Source organism: Triticum aestivum, chromosome 6D, assembly GCF_018294505.1.
Source record: "Triticum aestivum cultivar Chinese Spring chromosome 6D, IWGSC CS RefSeq v2.1, whole genome shotgun sequence".
Lineage (NCBI taxonomy): Eukaryota > Viridiplantae > Streptophyta > Magnoliopsida > Poales > Poaceae > Triticum > Triticum aestivum.
The window spans coordinates 267,537,768-267,559,464 of NC_057811.1; positions in this window are offsets into that span (position 1 = coordinate 267,537,768).

The following is a 21,697-nucleotide window of genomic DNA, read 5'->3' on the forward strand; positions in this document are numbered from 1 at the left end:
CGTTGGCCTAGACGCGTGTCGAAGTAAGACGGAGCAGCGACGCACAGGACGGGCCTCGTTGCCATCCCCAATAAAGCAACGGGACACCTAAGAAGCACATTTAATGCGCCATGTCCCATAATGATAGGCGATAAGCTTGTGTACTTTACACCTTTCCACCTCTTGTGTGCCACTGTGGCAACCCCTTTTGTCTATAAAAGGAGGCCTGAGGCGTCCAGGAGAGGGATTCGAATCTTTTGGACGAAGCACGCTCCATAGCTAGTTCGAGAGCTCAAGAACACTCAAATATACACCAAAGGAGGACTAGGGTTTTACGCATCCTCGCGGCCCGAACCTGGGTAAACGATCTTTGTGCTGGCTCCTAGACCTGCTCTTTGCACAACCCCGCGCCCGCCAACCGTAGAAGGGATCCCAGTGATCCCATAGGTGTCGTTTCCACCGACATCACGTGACACCACGCCTCACTCTTTTAATGGCTAGGAGGTGCCGTGCGGACAGGTGCTTGAGTGCCTGACTAAACGGGAGGTGTGCGAGCTGTACTCCAATCCGGAGGCTCACCGGGAAGCGTGCGAGCTGTACGCCGCGCTGGATCACCGGGAAGCGAGCCCTTTTACTTCCATGGCTGCCCGCCTTGCTCGCATCCTCTCCATTAATGGCGCCCAAGCCGAAGTTTAATACGTTTTTTAAATATAGAAGACTCATCGCAAACGTTATAGTTAGAACACCCATATGCAAACCGACAACTTCCCCAGGAAGCCAAGGGAAAATGTGCCGAGCAGTATTTGTGCAGCTCTTGATCGCAAACGTTTTAGTTAGAACGCCCGTATGCAAACCGACAGTTTCCCCAGGAAGCGAAGAGAAAATGTGTCGAGCAGGATTTCTGCAGCTCTTGATCGCAAACGTTTTAGATATAACACCTGTATGGAAAGTGAGAGCTACGGTCTTCCCCCTTAAGTCAGAGGGAAAATTCGCAGCGCAGGATTTGCGCATCGCTTCAACGCAAACGGTTGTTTTGGCTGACCCGTGTGCAACTACGTACAAACAATTTGGTAAGATTTGCATCTCTGATATTGGGTATGTTGCCATTTGTCAAACTGGAAAGATTTACATTTGTTGATCTAGTAACATTGCCATTTGTCAATCCTTGTAACACTGCGATTTGTCAAAATATGCAGCTAAAAATCACTAGCACTATGTAACGCCCCGGATTCGATGCGCCAGGTGTCTTCCAGTTATTCGCCGTCGTTGCCATGTCATTTGCTTGCGTGTTGCATTTTGCCATGTCATCATCTGCATTTCATCTGCATGTTTTTCAAAACTTGCATCCGTTCGGGTCCTCCCGGTTCTCTCCGTTCTCCGTTCTGAGCACAGACACACTCGCGCGCCCCCGGCGTCCCTCTCAGACCTTGTTTTGTGAGCCGCAGAAAAATGTTCTCGGAATGGGGTGAAAGTTGGCGTGCGGTCTTATTATAGTGTAGGTAGGCCGCCTATCAAGTTTCGTCGCATTCGGAGCTCGTTTGGTAGCCCAACTGTTAAACATATAGCGGTACCGTTGCCGGTACCTTCGTCAGATGTTTCGGTCTCCGAAACTGCCGCCGGGCTGCACTTCTCTTCTCTCCCCTCAGCCCAAGCCATCTCTTCACAGCTCACCAACCTCTCCCAGGCCTGCCTAACCTCCCCCTCGATCGGATCCGTCGGATCACGATCGGAGGGCTTCGAAAGCCCCCAATTTCCCCTAACCTAGCCCCTCCTACCTATAAATGGACACCCCCACGTCCATTTTCAGGCTAAACCTACCCCTAGCCTCCTCCCTTAACCTCCCAGCCGCCGGCGCCTCGTTTTCCGCGCCTGCCCGCTGCCCCGCCGCCACTTGGCGCATCACCATTGGGCGCGCCGCCGCCTGCCACCGCTCCCGCCCACTCCAGCCGCGCCACGTCGCCTCCCCCGCAGCCTCCCAGCCGCGCCAAGCCCGTCGGGGCCCGGATCTGGCCCCGCCCGGCCGAACCGGGCCCGAAGGAGCCCACCGCCTTGCCCCGCAACCCTAGCGCCTCCCGTGCCCCGTGCCACGGAGCCGCCACCGCCAGCCTCCTCCGCCGCCGCCAAGCTCGTCCGCCATCGCCGGCTGGCTCCACCGTCGCCGACCCTCAGGCCAGTCACCGCCGGCCCCCTTCTCCCTTCTCCTCCGGCTCTCTCCCTCACCCTCTCTGCCCCGCAGGGAACCGCCACCGTCGCCACCGCTGGAGCTCGCCGGAGACGTGGACGCCGTCGGATCCATCCTCCGTTTGCTGCGCCGCCGACGGATCTGAGGAGCCCGGCCCTCGATCCACCCGTTTTCCCTCGCTCCTCCCTCGCCGCGGCCCCGCCCCGCGCTAGCCGGAGAACCGCGCCGCCGTCCCGCGCCGTCAACCTCGTCCCGCGTCGGGAGGACGACGATGGGTACCACCGGCCACGTGGGCCCCGCAAGCCGGCCCAGCCGCCAGGCCCAGCAGCACCCGGCCTGCTTTCTCTTAGCGTACTGGGCTGTGAGCACGCCTGAATCCCGCCCTGCGCGCTAGTTGCTATTTGACGCTCATCCTGTTTTTTTTCTGAAAACTGCTAAGTCCCGAAATAGTTACATTCTGGTGCTACCTTTGACCTGCTGTAACTCCATGTGTACTCCATGGGGGAGCGGGTATGACTTGTCCCTTACTTATTAAGGGGACTTGGATTTCCATTCCATCCGTTCCTCCGCGGGCTCCTGGAGTTCTATGGCCTCCAGATGCATAACTTTACTCCCGCCTCCATATTACACATCGCTGGCTACGTCGCCCTTTGCGAGCTGTTTTTGGGCTGCGAAGCACTTTTCGAGCTATGGAAGAGGCTATTCTGCCTCGTACCCCGTACACAGGAGGGGTCAATATATCAAGTGGGCGGAGCCGAGATATGGCGCATCGCCGAGACCGGATACCTGTACGGTACTCCGAAGAAGACATCCGAAGACTGGCCTTCAGAGTGGTGTTATATGGAGGACGTCCCCCTTCCGGACCCTATTCGGATGGGCCTTCCTGAGTTCAATAACGCCCCTTTGAAGGAACTCCGCAGCTGGCGCCCTTGGAGCCCCCAGGAGGAAGATAATAGAGAGGTCCTTTACCTGATGGGCCGGATAAAAACGCTGGCCAAATCAGGATTGACAATAATCGAGGTTATGTCAATATGTATAATGCGGGGGGTGCAGCCACTTCAATATTGGGGACAACCCATGTGGCACTTCAATGGAGAAGACGATGCCACCCACTGCGGTCGTAAGGGACCGGACTCCGTCGCTGCTCTAGCAAAAATACTGTCTAATATATATAAAGGAGAGAAAGAGGAGTTCATCCGCATTAAGCCACGGGATGGATTCTCCATGTACAACCCCCCAAACTGGGTGAGCTGCTACTTTTTACTCTGAACCTTCCCGCATTCTTCATCATAAGTATTTACCTTGCTATTTCATAGAAGGAACTGCAAAAATCTGTGAGGGAGGTCCACAGCCCGTCTCCACAACCAGAGGACCCTGACCGGGCCCTCGACCCCGGACTCGAAGAAGATCCGGACACATTTGTGGAGCTCATCGACAGGACGTTCTATCAGTTAAGCTGCGACGGTGCCTTGGTGGCCATCATAGCCGATTATCCTGGACTGCTCCCTGCATCACATGTAAGTAAAACCGGAGTCCCAACTTCCGAGAAGGATCCCTTTTTTTGCACTTCACCTACCGCACACATATGGTGTCTTACAGGGAAGGCCCTCGGGACGCCATGCCGAACCCACAGTGACTCACCAGCAAGGGGCACCGAAGCCGGGTAGGATTAAAAGGAAGGCGGTCAGGACTGAGACGCCGTCGCAGAGGTATGAAAAAGAACCCCGCTCCGTGGTTGTCGTCTTTTAAAATATAATAACGTCCATGGTTCCTGGCAGGAAAAACGCTCGCCGGACCATATCCGGAGAGCCTGCCGGCCACGCCTCCACCAGCCGGGCTCCAGAGCTGGACTTAGAGGCAGACGCTAATGTGGGGCCAACACTGGATGTTCCTCCTATAGAGGATGCGGATAGGCTGTCCGCTACGAATTCCGAAGTGGAGAGTGCCATGAATCACAGGCGTCGCCGGGCCGTACTCCATGACCCTTGTTTCTCTCAAGAGGCGTTCGATGCCTTCAACTCAGGAGACGCGTACATCCGAGCTGCTCAAAATGGTCTTGCCAGAGCCACGGACCAGTATGTAAAGGATATACGGGTAAGAAAATCTAATAATTATGTATATCAGTAGCCCCTGAGACTTGAAACAGTTGGCACAACTGATTTAAGGATCATTGTTTGCGTAGGTTCTTACGGAGAAGAATACCCAGTTGTCTCAAGAGCTGGAGGAGTGCAAAGCCCAGCTACGGGCCGCAGTTGCCGCAATGAAGGAGTCCGAGAAGGCCCCATCTGGTAACACTTGTTTCTATCGAAAAGAATGACATGTACCAGTTAGTATTCGACATGCCTGCAAATCTAACAATAGATTCTGCAGATGATCCCGGAGTGAATCCGAAGGTCGTACGTGGGGATGAGCAACATGCTCAACGACAGCTAAAGGCTGGCGAGCGCGTCCTTACGCAGGTTAGGCGGGAGAAAAACGATCTCCAAGATGCCAATACCCGGCTGGGCGTTGAACTGAAAGATGTTCGGGCCCAGCTTGCTGACTCCGTAAAGGAGAATAAGAGGCTTCGACGCGGCATTTTTAGTAAGTGCTTGAACGGACTTTTATAGAGTTCGGTGAAGAAACCGGCTAACAGAGTTATATCTGTAGGTATGCTAACGGGTTGTCCCGCAGAGGAGATGACCGGGTCTGCGGGTGATCTTCTGCCAGAGCTCTCACAACTGCACGAACAAGTTTGGCAGGTGATGCAGGGCGTTGCCCAGGCCTTGTGGCCATCCGCCTCCCTGCCAGGAGGCATGGGCGAGCTCGTAGAGATGCTCAAGGGAGTGCGGCGGCGCTTCCGATTATGGAAGATATCTGCCTGCCGACAAGGTGCAAGGGAAGCCTGGGCCATGGTGAAGACTCGATATACCAAGGCTAACCCGAACCATATGGCCGAAGTCGGACCTGTGGGGTCTGACGGGAAAGAGATCCCTGTAAGTTTGGTGTATGACCAAGTGAAATTAGCCGCAAAGTATTCCCAACAGGATTCTAGGCTAGACAACCTGTTGGATGGTATAGAAGAAGAATTTAGTCAGTCTAAATGACTGTGTACTTCAAGTGACATATATTGTCCCTAGCCGGATTGTAAATCATTTGTCATGGTGTACCTTTTCGCTTCGACCCCCGGACCCGAAGTCTGGAGTGTATCCGAATACCCGCTCAGTTATGTAAAAACCGGGGTACGCGTGGAGACCAGGCGTAGGGGTCATAAGTGCTTGAACAGACAAGTACCCAACTAGCTATGTTATATTACATGGATAGTAAGAAACATCTTCCAGGGAGAATAGTTCCGTTAAGGGTTCCTTTCCGTGTGTACGCATGCATTAATGTGCATGCCCGAACTGCGAAAAGAGACGCAGGATATAAACATCTGGGGGCTTGAATTGAAACAAGTAAAAGTCATCTTTTGTTCACCGACCGAATATTCCCTTAAGAACGCTAGCTTTCGGCTTCACCCAGTCTGAGGTACACATCCGGCTGACCCGGCAGTAACAATCGCAGAGGTGCTCCCCTTATGCCCTAGCCGAATTAACGGGAACGTAGGGCATAAACACAAGAGCCAGGCAACCCAGCTTGGCCGAAACTTAATTCATATCAATGCATATAATGGCGAAGAAAAGGTACATGTGGAAAAGTAACACATGTGCGGGGGGCATAGAGCCCGGAACATAGTTATATTAAGCTTCTGTATAAGAAGCCCTCAGGTATAATGAGCACGCCTAGGGCGTCAAGAGTGTGTAATCAAGACACATTTTAACCTTTTAAGGCCGTGATGAAAAAAGGGAAGAAAGAAAGAAAAGACAGGTAACAGATATATATATATATATAAATTGACGGAGGTAAGGAGACGAACACAGAGTCCGACACTAGGCGTAAAACCTTCGGAGTCTGGCCGCGTTCCATGGGTTTGCCTCGAGTCGATTGTCTGATGCATCCCGCAGATGGTACGCTCCACCGGTCAGAACATTGTCAATAATGAAGGGACCTTCCCATTTGGGCTTGAGCTTGTCCTTTTTCTTCTCTGGTAGGCGTAGAACGAGTTCGCCAACATTATAAGTTTTGGCCCGTACTTCTCTGCTTTGATACCGTCGAGCCTGTTGCTGATAGAATGCAGAGCGGGCTTTTTCCATGTCACGCTCCTCCTCCAGGGCGTCCAAACTGCCCTGCCGATCAAGCTCGGCTTGTTTCTTTTCGTATATGCACACTCGAGGTGAGTCATGAATGATGTCGCAGGGCAGTACCGCCTCTGCGCCGTACACCATAAAAACGGTGTGTATCCGGTAGTGCGATTCGGCGTGGTCCGCAGCCCCCATAGTACGGAGTCGAGCTCCTCAACCCAGTGCGTATCTGATTCCTTCAAGGATCGCACTAATCTGGGTTTAATGCCGCTCATAATGAGACCATTTGCCCGCTCGACCTGACCGTTTGTTTGGGGGTGATAGACGGAGGCATAATCGAGCTTAATGCTCATGTTGCCGCACCAAGTTTTTACCTTGTCAACTGTAAAGTTCGAGCCGTTATCGGTGATGATGTTGTGGGGGACGCCGTAACGGTGTACAACCCCAGATATGAGGTCTATCACTGGTCTAGATTCGGCCGTTTTAACTGGTTTGGCTTCTATCCATTTGGTGAATTTATCCACCATGACCAATAGGTACTTTTTCTTATGGCTTCCTCCTTTAAGGGGTCCGACCATATCAAGCCCCCAGACCGCGAAGGGCCAAGTAATGGGGATTGTTCGGAGAGCAGTAGGTGGCAGATGGCTTTGGTTTGCAAAAGGCTGGCAACCGACACAACGTTGGATGAGGTCCTGTGCGTCTGCTCGGGCCGTCGGCTAGTAAAAACCTGTACGGAAGGCCTTGCTTACAAGGGCCCAAGCTGCGGTGTGATGGCCCCAAGTCCAGCATGAATTTCTGCCAAAAGTTGTCGTCCTTCCTCTTCGGAGATGCACCTTTGAAGTACTCCAGTAACGCTTTTCTTATAAAGCTCTCCATCGTGGACCTTGTAGGCTTTAGACCGCCGCACAATGCAACGTGCCTCGTTTGGGTCCTCAGGGAGTTCTTGCCTAGTTAGGTAGGCCAAGAAGGGTTCTGTCCACGGGGCGATGACAGCCATAATCACGTGGGCCGAAGGCATTATTTCGGTGGCAGAGCCTCCGATTATGTCAGAGTGTTTGGTATCTGGTGTTGTGGTCGGGTCCGGACTGTTGTTGCCGGTCTCTCCTTCCCATACCACGGATGGCTTAAACAGCCTTTCCAAGAAGATATTAGGTGGGACAGGGTCACGCTTAGCACCGATGCGGGTGAGGATATCCGCCGCTTGATTGTTTTCTCGGACCACATGGTGGAATTCGAGCCCCTCGAACCGAGCTGACATTTTGAGGACGGTGTTGCGGTAAGCCGCCATTTTCGGATCCTTGGCGTCGAAGTCTCCATTTATTTGAGATATTGTGAGGTTTGAATCCCCACGCACCTCTAGGCGTTGAATGCCCATGGAGACTGCCATCCGGAGACCATGCAACAGGGCCTCATATTCTGCTGCGTTGTTGGAGTCTGTGTATAATATTTGGAGTACGTATTGGACTGTATCTCCGGTGGGGGATGTCAGGACGACGCCTGGCCCCCGACCAGCCAGCATTTTAGAGCCGTCAAAGTGCATGATCCAATTGGAGTACGCGTCGTACTCTTTAGGGAGTTCGGCTTCTGCCCATTCGGCGACGAAATCAGCCAGCACTTGTGACTTAATGGCTCGCCGTGGTTTGTATGTTATGTCGAATGGGAGGAGCTCAATAGCCCATTTAGCAATCCGGCTCGTGGCATCGTGGTTATTTATTATGTCATTGAGTGCTACTTCAGAGGCCACCGTAATTGAACACTCCTGAAAGTAGTGTCGTAGTTTCCGGGATGCCATGAAGACCGTGTATGCTATCTTTTGATAATGTGGGTACCGTGATTTGCATGGAGTGAGGACAGTGGATACGTAGTACACCGGCTTTTGAAGCGGGAACTTATGTCCGCCCGTCTCTCGTTCGACGATGAGCACTGCGCTTACAACTTGGTGTGTTGCCGCTATATATAACAACATTGGTTCGCCGATATTTGGCGCGGCCAAGATTGGGTTGCTGGCCAAGACGGCCTTTATTTCTTCCAATCCAGCCGTGGCCGCATCCGTCCACTCGAAGTGTTCGGTGCATCGAAGAAGGTGATAAAGAGGTAGTGCCTTTTCTCCTAATTGGGAGATAAAGCGGCTTAAGGCAGCCATGCATCCAGTTAATTTCTGGATTTGCTTGAGGTCTGTTGGGATAGCCAACTGTGACAGAGCTCGGATTTTAGCCGGATTTGCTTCAATTCCTCTATTGGATACGATGAAGCCCAAGAGCTTTCCGACGGGCACGCCGAAAACGCATTTTTCCGGATTGAGCTTGATGTCATATGTTCGGAGATTGTCGAACATGAGCCTCAAGTCGCCTATTAAGGATTCGACGTGTCTGGTTTTAATGACCACAACGTCTACGTATGCCTCCACTGTTTTGCCGATTTGTGTATCCAGGCATGTTTGAATCATGCGTTGATAGGTTGCACCGGCGTTTTTTAGCCCGAAAGGCATGGTGTTAAAACAGAAAGGGCCGTATGGAGTTATGAATGCCGTTGTGGCTTGATCGGACTCCGCCATCTTAATTTGATGGTATCCGGAGTATGCGTCGAGGAAACACAATGAGTCATGACCTGCGGTAGCATCGATAATTTGATCGATGCGGGGGAGGGGGAAGGGATCCTTGGGACAAGCCTTGTTAAGGTCCTTGAAATCGACACATAGGCGCCAGGATTTGTCCTTCTTTGGTACCATCACCAGGTTTGCTAGCTAGTCTGGATGTTTTATTTCTCTAATGAATCCGGCCTCGAGTAACTTGGCTAGCTCTTCTCCCATGGCTTGTCGCTTCGGCTCAGAGAAACGCCGAAGAGTCTGCTTGACCGGCTTGAACCCCTTCAGAATGTTAAGGCTATGCTCGGCCAGCCTGCATGGGATTCCTGGCATGTCTGAAGGATGCCATGCAAAGATGTCCCAATTCTCGCGCAAGAACTCCCGCAGTGCGGCGTCTGTTGTGGGGTTCAGCTATGCCCCGATGCTTGCTATTTTTGTAGGGTCCGTTGGGTGGACCTGGAATTTGACTATTTCGTCCGCTGGTTTAAAAGAGGTGGACTTGGGTCTTTTTTCGAGTATCACGCCGTCCCTGTCCACTATGGAGCGCAGCGCAGTTAGTTCTTCGGCCGCAAGGGCTTCGGATAACGCCTCGAGGGCTAGTGCGGCAGATTTATTTTTGGCGCGGAGTGCTATGTCCGGATCACTAGCTAGAGTGATGATTCCATTGGGCCTGGGCATTTTGAGCTTCATGTACCCGTAATGGGGTATAGCTTGGAAGATCGTGAATGCCTCCCGCCCTAAAAGGGCGTGGTATCCGCTACTGAGCGGGGCCACTTGGAATGTGATTTCTTCGGACCTATAATTCTCCGGCGTGCCGAATACCACATCTAGTGTGATTTTTCCCGCACATCGTGCCTCCCGACTAGGGATGATTCCTCTGAAGGTCGTGCTGCTTTGTTCAATGCGGCTCTTGTTTATTTCCATTTTGCTAAGAGTTTCCTCATAGATGAGGTTTAATCCGCTGCCACCGTCCATGAGCACTTTAGTAAGCCGGAAGCCGTCCACAATTGGACTAAGGACCAAAGCGGCTGGTGCTCGGGCTGTTCGGAATTGAGGTTCGTCACTGGCATTGAAGGTTATGGCCGTGTCGTTCCATGGATTTATTGCTGCAACGTGGCAGACTTCGGCAAGGCTGCGGAGTGCTCGGTTGCGCCTATTATTTGAGGGGAAGGTCTCGAAGACTGTCAATACTGCATTGTTATTTTCCACTGGATGGTGCTCTGTTGTATTGTTGATGAGGAGATCCTCGCCGCTCTTGGCCACCTGCCGGAGTATCCAACATGCTCTAAGGCTGTGTGTTGGTATGGTATCCGCTGTACTGTGAATTTTGCATGGCCCATTGAGCCATCCCTCCAATACGGTTCCACGCCCTGTAGTGGGCTTTTGTTTCTTTGTAATTGGATCAGGTGACTTATGAGAGTACACCCTTTTAGTTTGAACGGGGGGTTTAGTGAGAGCCGGAGGATCCCAGAATTTTGTTTGGGTTTTCCAGGCGCTTTCCATTGCACAGTACTTCCGTACTATGGCCGCCAAGTCAGCGAAGTGTGATATGTCACAGCGACTTATGGCATTGAGGATTCCCTTGTCCGTGCAATTTTTGCAAAAGAATGAAATTGCGTCTTCCTCGCGACAGTCCTTGACCTTGCTCATTACAAGGAGGAATCTGGCCCAATAGTGATGTACTGTCTCCTGGGGCCTTGTCTAATGTGGACAGTTCGGGCTCCGGGATGCTGCCCAATAGTTCTGGCCCGCTGTCTGATTCTAGGTTCGAAGCTTGGGCCATGTCCTCCCGTGGATGGGTATCCGGCTCGGAGAGCTCGGGAATCCGGACATAGTTTGTCCTGAAAATAGAGGAAGAATCGCTACATTGCTCCTCCACCACCGCTATCTGATGGGTGACCGGCGGAGAGTTAATCTCCCTTTGGTCGGGTTTAAGCCCGATCCGATCATAGTCCGTAGCGACTCCCAGGGCGGCGATGCCATCCAAGAGCTCGTTCAAGGAAGAGAGCTCTACTGGATCCATCTGCTCGGCGAATCCCGAGCCGACGTGGAGGTTGTTTTTGATGACCCAAGAAGTCATCGTCGGCGCGACGGCCGAACGGGCGGTCATGACGAAGCCGCCTAGTCGGAGAGTTTGGCCTACAGCCAGGGCTCCCCCCGAGGTAATGTTGTCCTTGACAACAAGACGAGACATCAAGCCTTATTGTGGCGGCATAGTGGAACTCTCGATGAGAGCACCAATGTCGGTGTCAAAACCGGCGGATCTCAGGTAGGGGGTCCCGAACTGTGCGTCTAAGGCGGATGGAAACAGGAGGCGGGGGACACAATGTTTACCCAGGTTCGAGCCCTCTAGATGGAGGTAATACCCTACTTCCTGCTTGATTGATCTTGATGATATGAGTATTAGAAGAGTTGATTTACCACGAGATCGTAGAGGCTAAACCCTAGGAGCTAGCCTATGATTATTATTGTTGTTGTCCTACGGATTAAACCCTCTGGTTTATATAGACACCGGAGGGGGCTAGGGTTACACAGAGTTGGTTACAAGGGAGGAGATCTACATATCCGAATTGCCAAGCTTGCCTTCCACGCAAAGGAGAGTCCCATTCGAACACGGGACGAAGTCTTCAATCTTGTATCTTCATAGTCCAACAGTCCGGGCAAAGTATATAGTCTGGCTATCCGAGGACCCCCTAATCCAGGACTCCCTCAACCGACGCCCTCCACAACTTCCTCGATCGCCTCCACCAAGAAGGGAAGCTGCTGGGCAGGGCTGTCCTCATCGGTGGCTAGCGGCCTCTCCAAGCCGTTCTCGTAGAGCGTCTTCAGTGCCGCGCGAGACCTTTCCTCGAGATCAGTGAAGGTCATACGGTCCTCAGCCAGGACATTCGCCTTGGCGTCAAGATTGGCCTCCTTCGCCTTCACCTCCCGCTCCAGCTTCTCCAGCCGGCTGCGCTCAGCAGCCTGCGTCTTCTCTAGCTCCCCCAACTCGACGTCACGATTCTTGATGGCGTCCTCCCGGGCCCTAATCTCCTCTTCCTTCACCTGGCGGCCGCGTGCTTCTTCCTCGTGTTGGTCGCGCAGATGCTTCAGCTCGTCCTCCAACTCTCGGCAGCGGCCGTGGGCGGCCTCGGCGTCCTTCAGTGCCGCGTCGCGATCAGCCGCGGCTTTGGCGGCACTCTGCTTCTCCTTCTCGGAGGACGCCGTGGCCAGGCTCAGCGTCGCTCGGACCGCAGAGTCAGAATGAAGCCAGCCGGAGGCCAGTTCCAGGCGCCCGGCTACCAGGCGCGGGTCCGCGCCTAGAAGATCTTCCCGCAGCTGTGCCATCTCTGAAAGAACGTGCTCCAAGGCGGTGGAGGAAGCAGAAGAGCCTGGGAGCAGTGGCGCGGCAGAAGGAGGAATCAACGTCGTCACCAGAGCCTGGGAGATCAAGGGCTCCTGTGCCCTTGGGACCTCATCAGCCGGGCCAGGCGCTGGCACTTCCGGAGCCAGCGGGGCCACGGGGGATGACTCCTCCCGACGATGCTCCCCTTGGCCTCGCGAGGGCGACCGGGCTGGGGAGGCGCGAGTGCTGCCACCTCCTTTCTCCGCCGAGGGGGGCACGGCCGCCGTATCCTCCTTCCGTTTCTTCGCTGAAGGCACCGGCCTGATCAACCAAGGGTGAACGTTAGGAAATAGCAAATATAAGCAGAAGCAAGACGAAGCTCGAAACACTTATTGATCCACTGCGGCATATTCCACCCTCCGCTTGGGAAGTTTGAAGCCTGAAAGCCTCGAAGCCTGAGGTGTGGGCACGCAGACCCCGGGAGCAGAAGACGGCGCAGCAGAAGGGCCGGAGGCAGCTCCGGTTGGCGTTAAGGCGGAGGCAGCATCCCGAGGAATCAGCGACGACCTGCTCCTTGTCGGGACGACGGGCGGTTCTCCCCCCTCCTAGCAGGCATCGACCTCGGCGTCGTCAAGAAGGGCGTGGAGGATTTCAGCTTTGCTCAAGGGAGAGTTTTCCCCCATGTCCTCGGGGGTCGCCTCCGAGTCCTCCTCCTCTTCTTTCCCCCCGCGGGATTCGTCAGAAGATAGCTCCACTGGCTCTGGCACCGCGGGAGCTCCGGAGAGCACAGGCGGCACCAGCCCGCGCGCGTCAAAGGTCGGCCTAGAGGCCACGAGCGGCTCCCAGTCCTCGCGATGGAACAAGGGAGTGAAGGCGCTCGGCGAGTACTCCTGGTTGTCCCCATCCAGGAGGCGTAGGACAGCAGCCAGTTCGTCATCAGGCAGGGCCCCCGGCCTCAGGCGGGTCTTGTCTTCTTCATCTCCAAGCTTCCACAAGGGGTGCGCGTGCAACATCAGGAATTCCCTCAGGAGCATGGCCCCTGTAACCTTTGCCGCCTTCGCATTGCCCGGCTTCAGGTTGGTCTGCATCTGCGCCAACACCGACGACGCCCGCTCGTCAGCGAGCTCTACGCGGGGCCACCCCTTGTTAAACTAGGGCGCCTCCGTTGGCAATGCCAAGCACGGGTGGACGCACTTGGTGTCCATCATGACCCATTTGGCCCGGATGTTGTCGGCTCTCTTCCTGGTGTTCGAGATTGAGTTGGCTTTGCCGGATGCGATGAAATTGGCGCACCCGGAAACATGGCCGTCGTTGACGCGGAGGAAGAAGAGGTGGCGCAGAAGCGCCACAGACGGCATCACGCCCAGATATGCCTCGCAATAGTAGACGAAGATGGACAGGAGGAGGATAGAGTTGGGATGGAGGTGCAACGCCTGCAGCCCGCAGTGGTCGAGGACCCCATAAAAGAAATCAGAGAAGGGGGGACCAACCCGGCGGCGATGCTGCTCGAGAAGAAGGGGAAGAAGATGCTTCCCTCAGGCTCCGGCACGTCGGAGGCAAGCTGGAGCTCCGTCTTCCCCCATTCATTGCTCTTCCCCGCCGTCAGTAGGCGCGTGGAGGCGAGGCTCTTCTCTATGATGTTGGGCGCTTCAAGAGCTGGCTTGTACCAAGCCGGCGCCGAGGAGGACTTGACCTTGCGTGGCGCCATGGGTCGCAGATGCAGAGCAAGATTGGAGCAGATCTGGAGGTATTGGTAGCGAGGAGCGAGAAAGGGGATCTGAGGCAAGGCGAAGAGGAATAGTGAAGGCGAGCACTGTCTGCGCCAGCCTTTTGTCAAGTCGAGCAGTTGCCGAGGTAGCGTGGGGAAGCGGAGACGCCCACGTCCAATCAACCGCCACGCGTCAACCGAGGCCGCAGGCTTTTGGGGCCCGTGGCGCTCTGCGCTTGACCTTTGGCTTCGCCTCGAAGCCAAGCCTGAGCGCGCCTTTGGCCCAGGGGCTACTGTCGGCATTCTGGGAACGGGGGTCCCCAGACTTGCCTGCCTGCGGCCCACGGCGTGGCTGTGCTGCAGGCCTGTATGGCCCACCTTCATCAACGAGGCATTCAAGACCCTCGTGAGGGGCCAAGCCTCACGAGGCGGATGACGTAAGACCTCCTCAGGAGCGGCCTCACCAGGCCGCCTCGCGAGGAGCGGAGATATCAAGGCAGGGCAAACCTCGCAAGGCTCTCGTGACGTGAGCCATGACAATCAGGATCAGGCGGGCGCCAGCACACGCAGTGTCCTTGTTTCCTCTTTGGTGCTAAGGGGGCAAGCGCAGGCGCGGAGTACCGAGGCATCAGGAAAAGGTTTCCATATCGGTGCTACGAGACCAAGACCAGCAGGACGGCAGAGGGAGGTCACCGTGGAGCCCAAGACGGCGTCATCACCAGAGCCTTTTGCAGGCGAAGACCGCTTTTGTCAGGATAAGCTGTACTAGTTGTCCCCTTTCAAATTGGCCGTTGTTGGCGCCCTTCCCGCTCAATATTTGGGAAGAGGACCAGGGCCTATATAAGTAGAGCTAGCCACCACTGGGAAGGGGATCGACTTGTCCTCCCATTCCCACATACAGAAGCTCGCAGAACACAAGAGCACCTCAACCTCAGGAGGCTGCTCTTCCCCTTTGTACTATTCATCATCAGCCCAAGAGGCAATCCACCACCACCACACTGGAGTAGGGTCTTACACCACAATGGTGGCCCGAACCAGTATAAATCTTGTGTCTTTGTGTTGTGAGTTCGTCGAGTTTGTCCGCGAGATCTTAGCGAGCTAGGGCGTAGATCGGTAGGGAGGAAATCTTCGGACGCACCCCAGTGTTCGAACCTTAAGGGTTTTGTCGGAACCCATGATCCGACACATGCGCGTTGCAAGGACGGCCGGGATCAGTCCTGCCTATCTCTTTATACAAAGCAGGTGCTTAGCGGACCACCCGAGCGCGTGCCGCTAAACCGCTGACGTCAGTCAGCTTTCAGAAGAATCGTACGATGCATACTTGTTCCCGCATGGTAGTCAGTCTGAAAAGGCCAGAGGCCTACTCAGATCACATATCCAAACCGTTAGCATCTTGGGAGCGCGCGGAGACGATCAATGATCCACAATCTATGTTCCCCGTCGCCCCATCTTACAGACTTATGATACGTCTCCAACGCATCTATAATTTTTTATTGTTCCATGTTATTATATTATCTGTTTTGGATGTTTAATACACATTAATATGAAATTTTATATTATTTTTGGGACTAACCTATTAACCTAGAGCCTAGTGCCAGTTCCGGTTTTTTCCCCTGTTTTTGAGTTTCGCAGAAAAGGAATACCTAACGGAGTCCAAACGGAATAAAACCTTCGCGATGAGTTTTCTTGGACTAGAAGACAACCAGGAGACTTGGAGATGAAGTCAGAAGAGCCACGAGGCGGCCACAAGGACGGAGGGCGAGCCTAGGGGGTAGGGCGCGCCCCCCACCCTTTTGGGCCGCTCGTGCACTCACTGACCTAATTTCTGCGCCTATATATTCCCATATATCCCCAAACCAACAGAGGAGTCCACGAAAACACTTTTCCACCGCCGCAACCTTCTGTACCCGTGAGATCCCATCTACGGACCTTTTTCGGCACCCTGCCGGAGGGGGATTCGATCACGGAGGGCTTCTACATCAACTCTATTGCCCTTCCGATGAGCGTGAGTAGTTTACCACAGACCTACGGGTCCATACCTAGTAGCTAGATGGCTTCTTCTCTCTCTTTGATTCTCAATACCATGTTCCCCTTCATGTTCTTGGAGATCTATTCGATGTAACACTTTTTTGCAGTGTGTTTGCCGAGATTCAATGAATTGTGGATTTATGATCAGCTTATCTATGAATATTATTTGAATCTTCTCTGAATTCTTTTATGCATGATTTGATATCTTTGTAATTCTCTTCGAACTATCGGTTTGGTTTGGCCAACTAGATTGGTTTTTCTTGCAATGGGAAAAATGCTTAGCTTTGGGTTCAATCTTGCGGTGTCCTTTCCTAGTGACAGTAGGGGCAGCAAGGCACGTATTGTATTGTTGCCATCGAGGATAAAAAGATGGGGTTTTCATCATATTGCTTGAGTTAATTCCTCTACATCATGTCATCTTACTTAATGCATTACTCTGTTCTTCATGAACTTAATACTCTAGATGCAGGCAGGAGTCGGTCGATATGTGGAGTAATAGAAGTAGATGCAGAATCGTTTCGGTCTACTTGACACATACATGATGCCTATATGCATGATCATTGCCTTAGATATCGTCATAACTTTGCGCTTTTCTATCAATTGCTCGGCAGTAATTTGTTCACCCACCGTAATATTTTCTATCTTGAGAGAAGCCTCTAGTGAAACCTATGGCCCCCGGGTCAATTTTCCATCATATAGGTTTCCGATCTACTATTTTGCAATCTTGTACTTTCCAATCTGTAAACCAAAAATACCAAAAATATTTACTTTATCGTTTCTCTATCTCTATCAGATCTCACTTTTGCGAGTGATCGTGAAGGGATTGACAACCCATTTATCGCGTTGGGTGCAAGTTGTTTGATTGTTTGTGCAGGTATTCGGTGATTTGTGCGTTGTCTCCTACTGGATTGATACCTTGGTTCTCAAACTGAGGGAAATACTTATCTCTACTTTGCTGCATCACCCTTTCCTCTTCAAGGGAAAAACCAACGCAAGCTCAAGAAGTAGCAAGAAGAATTTCTGGCACCGTTGCCGGGGAGATCTACGCCAAGTCAATCCATACCAAGTACCCATCATAAACTTTCATCTCTTGCATTACATTATTCGCCATTCGCCTCTCGTTTTCCTCTGCCCCACTTCTAAAATGATTTTCGAAAAGATTTGCCTTTTCTTCGCCTCTCTTCCATTCGTCTTCTTCGCTTTCTTTCTGTGTGCTCGTGTGTTGGATTGCTTGCTTTGTCATGATGGCTCAAGAGAATACCAAATTGTGTGACTTTTCCAACAACAATGATAATGATTTTATTAGTACTCCGATTGCTCCCGCTACTAATGCGGAATCTTGTGAAATTAATGCCGCTTTACTGAATCTTGTTATGAAAGATCAATTTTCGGGCCTTCCCAGTGAAGATGCCGCATCCCGTCTAAATAATTTCATGGATTTGTGTGATATGCAAAAGAGAAAGATGTGGATAATGATCTTGTTAAATGGAAGCTATTTCCGTTCTCGCTTCGAGATCGTGCTAAAACTTGGTTTTCATCTTTGCCTAAAAATAGTATTGATTCATGGAATAAGTGTAAACATGCTTTTATTTCCACGTATTTTCCTCCCGCTAAGATCATCTCCCTTAGGAATGATATTATGAATTTTAAGCAACTTGATCATGAACATGTTGCACAATCTTGGGAGAGGATGAAATTAATGATACCAAATTGCCCTACTCATGGTTTGAATTTATGGATGATTATACAAAAAATTTATGCCGGATTGAATTTTGCTTCTAGAAATCTTTTAGATTCGGCCGTGGGAGGCACTTTATGGAAATTATTTTTGGAGAAGCTACTAAACTCCTAGATAATATTATGGTTAATTATTCTCAATGGCATACCGAAAGATCTTCCACTAGTAAAAAAGTGCATGCGACTGAAGAGATTAATGTTTTGAGTGGAAAGATGGATGAGCTTATGAAACTATTTGCTAGCAAGAGTGTTCCTATTGATCCTAATGATATGCCCTTGTCTACTTTGATTAATGAATCTATGGATGCGAATTTTCTTGGTAGGAACAATTTTGGTAATAACACATATAGAGGTAATTTTAATCCTAGGCCGTTTCCTAGTAATTCCTCCAATAATTATGGTAATTCCTACAACAATTCTTATGGAAATTATAATAATATTCCCTCTGATTTTGATAATAGTGTTAAAGAATTTATGAGTTCGCAAAAGAATTTCAATGCTTTGATTGAAGAAAAATTGCTTAAGATTGATGATTTGGCTAGGACGTGGATAGAATTTCTCTTGATGTCGATTCTTTGAAACTTAGATCTATTACACCAAAGCATGATATTAATGAGTCTCTCAAAGCTATGAGAATTTCCATTGATGAGTACAAAGAAAGAACCGCTAAGATGCGTGCTAAAAAGATTGGTTTGTAAAAAACGTGTACTTCTAGCTTCCATGAAAATAATGATGAAGATCTTAAAGTAATTGACGTGACTCCTATTGAATCTTTGTTTTACAATATAAATCTTGATAAAGATGGGACTGGAGATGGGTCAACTTTATTTAAAAGGCGTCCCAATGATTCAGAGTTTTTATATCTTGATACACAAATTGATAAAAGTGGGATTGGATGTAACGCCCATGATGCGGCTATATCTCCCACGTGTCGAGGCACGACATAGGGGCATAACCGCATAGTGGTTTTGTCGCAAGAAGGGTCATCTTCACACAATCCCATGTAATAAACAAGAATGGGATAAAGAGTTGGCTTACAATCGCCACTTCACACAAAACATAAATATTAATCATACATCATCCAAAATACAATCATATAAAGACCGACTACGGTCAAAATCCAGATGAAAATAAGACAACCCCAAATGCTAGATCCCCGATCGTCCCAACTGGGCTCCACTACTGATCATCAGGAAAAGACACATAGTAACGACCACGTTCCTCGTCGAACTCCCACTTGAGATCGACGCCATCATCTGCACTGGCATCGTCGGCACCTGCAACTGTTTTGGTAGAATCTATGAGTCACGGGGACTCAGCAATCTCACACCCGCGAGATCAAGACTATTTAAGCTTGTAGGAAAGGATGGCGCAACGAGGTGGAGCTGCAGCGGCAAAAGCATATATGGTGGCTAACTTGCGCAAATGAGAGCGAGAAGAGAAGCAACGGAACGGACGTCATCTAACATTGACCAAGAAGTGATCCTGAACACTTACTTACGTCATTCATAACACAGACCGTGTTCACTTCCCGGACTCCGCCGAGAAGAGACCATCACGGCTACACACGCAGTTGATGTATTTTAATTGGGTCAAGTGACAAGTTATCTACAACCGGACATTAACAAATTCCCATCTGCCTCATAACTGCGGGCACGGCTTTCGAAAGATAATACCCTGCAGGGGTGTCCCAACTTAGCCCATCATAAGCTCTCACGGTCAACGAAGGATAAACCTTCTCCCGGAAAGACCCGATCAGTCTCGGAATCCCGGTTTACAAGACATCTCGACAATGGTAAAACAAGACCAGCAAAGCCACCCGAATGTGCCGACAAATCCCGATAGGAGCTGCACATATCTCATTCTCAGGGCACACCGGATGAGACATACTACGAGTAAAACCAGACCTCGAGTTTCCAAGAGGGGGCCCCGCAGTCTGCTCAGTTCGGACCAACACTCGAAGGAGCACTGGCCCGGGGGGGTTAAAATAAGATGACCCTCGGGCTCGCGAAAACCCGGGGGAATAAGGCTTAGGTAGCAAATGGTAAACCAAGGTTAGGCCTGCTGGAGGAGTTTTATTCAAGGCGAACTGACAAGGGGGTCCCATAAATCACCCGACCGCGTAAGGAACGCAAACTCAAGGAACATAATCCCGGTATAACAGTAACTAGGGCGGCAAGAGTGGAACAAAACACCAGGCATAAGGCCGAGCCTTCCACCCTTTACCAAATATATAGATGCATTAATTAAATAAGAGATATTGTGATATCCCAACATATCCATGTTCCAACATGGAACAAACTTCAACTTAACCTGCAACTAGCAACGCTATAAGAGGGGCTGAGCAAAAGCGGTAACATGGCCAAACAACGGTTTGCTAGGAGAGGATGGTTAGAGGCTGACATGTCAAAAATGGGAGACATGATATAGCAAGTGATAGGTAGCGGAGCATGGCAATAGAGCGAACAACTAGCAAAGCAAAGATAGAAGTGATTTCGAGGGGTGGTCATCTTGCCTGCAAGGTTCTCAGAGTTGTCGAAAGCTTGATCCTCGTAAGCGTACTCGACAGGTTCCTCGTACACGAACTCGTCTCCCGGCTCTACCCAAGACAAGAACACAAACAAACGGAACCACAATCAACAACGAGAAATGCACAAGCAACATGATGCAAAACATGTATGATATGCGAGATATGATATGCGATGCATATGCGTGCTCCGGAAGGAAAATGATGAACATGGCAGTAACTTGCAAACCAAGCATGCCACTGGAAATATGAGATGATTCCGGTCGAAATCGATATAAAGATCACCGGAATCGGATGCACGGTTTGCAAATGGCAAGCAAAACAAGAATGACACTAATCTGCGATAAACAGCAAGAGAGCACTTAAAATGCAACAAGCAACAATGCTACAGCACCCCAACATAGCAACAAAGCACATGGCAGTGATCTACAGGAGATGCTTGACAAAAGATGAACACTGAGCTATGGCTAGTTCACAACATATCAAGCTCAAATAAGCATGGCAAAAGTGCAAAAGATAACAGGTTCACAGACTTAGTGAAAAACTGGACATGGCAGAAAACAGCATCAGGTAGCAATGTTTGGAGCACGAAATCAACATGCTACAGGAACTTAACATAGCAAAACAAACCATGGCAGTGTTCTACTAAATGCACATGACAAAAGTCCCTTACTGACCATAAGCCAAAAATGACCAGAAGATATGATGGCAAGCATGTAAACATAGCAAGTTTCGTTATCAGGTTTCAGACTTGGCAGAAAACAGAGCATGGCAGAAATATTAATATGTAAGCCTCTTTGTGAGTTTGATGCACTCACTACAGAGCAATTCATTACAAACCAAGCATACCTACATTAAGATGGCATGTTTATGAAGCTAACCATGGCAAAAACAATTGCATAGCATGTATGGAGCAACTACAATAAGCTTGGCAAGATTGCATATCATGTTAAGAATCTGCCAGAAATATTTAATAGCAAAAGTAGAGCAAGATTGAGTCATTCTATGGCACTCCATAATTGCAAACAATTGCAAGAATGGATCAATTACAACCATAGCTACAAAACATCCTTATTGAACATCTCCAAAATATGCATGGATCTCTCTGTAGTATCAAGTTTACATGGCAACAAAATTACAGCAGACAAGGACTTAGAGAAATCACTAAGTCCCTGAAATCAGAAATATTGCGGGGCCTACTTTGCATGCTTGTGCTAGTCACCACAGAGATCAAAAAAATACATGGACTACACCACTGGAAAGATGGCATGGCATAATTCAAAACACCTGTAGAGCTCATGCTCAAAAGATGCACAGATTTAATGATACAAAAATGACAAATCTCCCAAGTTTTGTCAAGAACCAGAGAATAACAGCAACTAGCCCTCTTCCATCAGAGATTTGGGCATCAAGGTGACCTCTAATGAACATGGTGCAATTGAACAAAATGAAGAGAATCGCGAGACG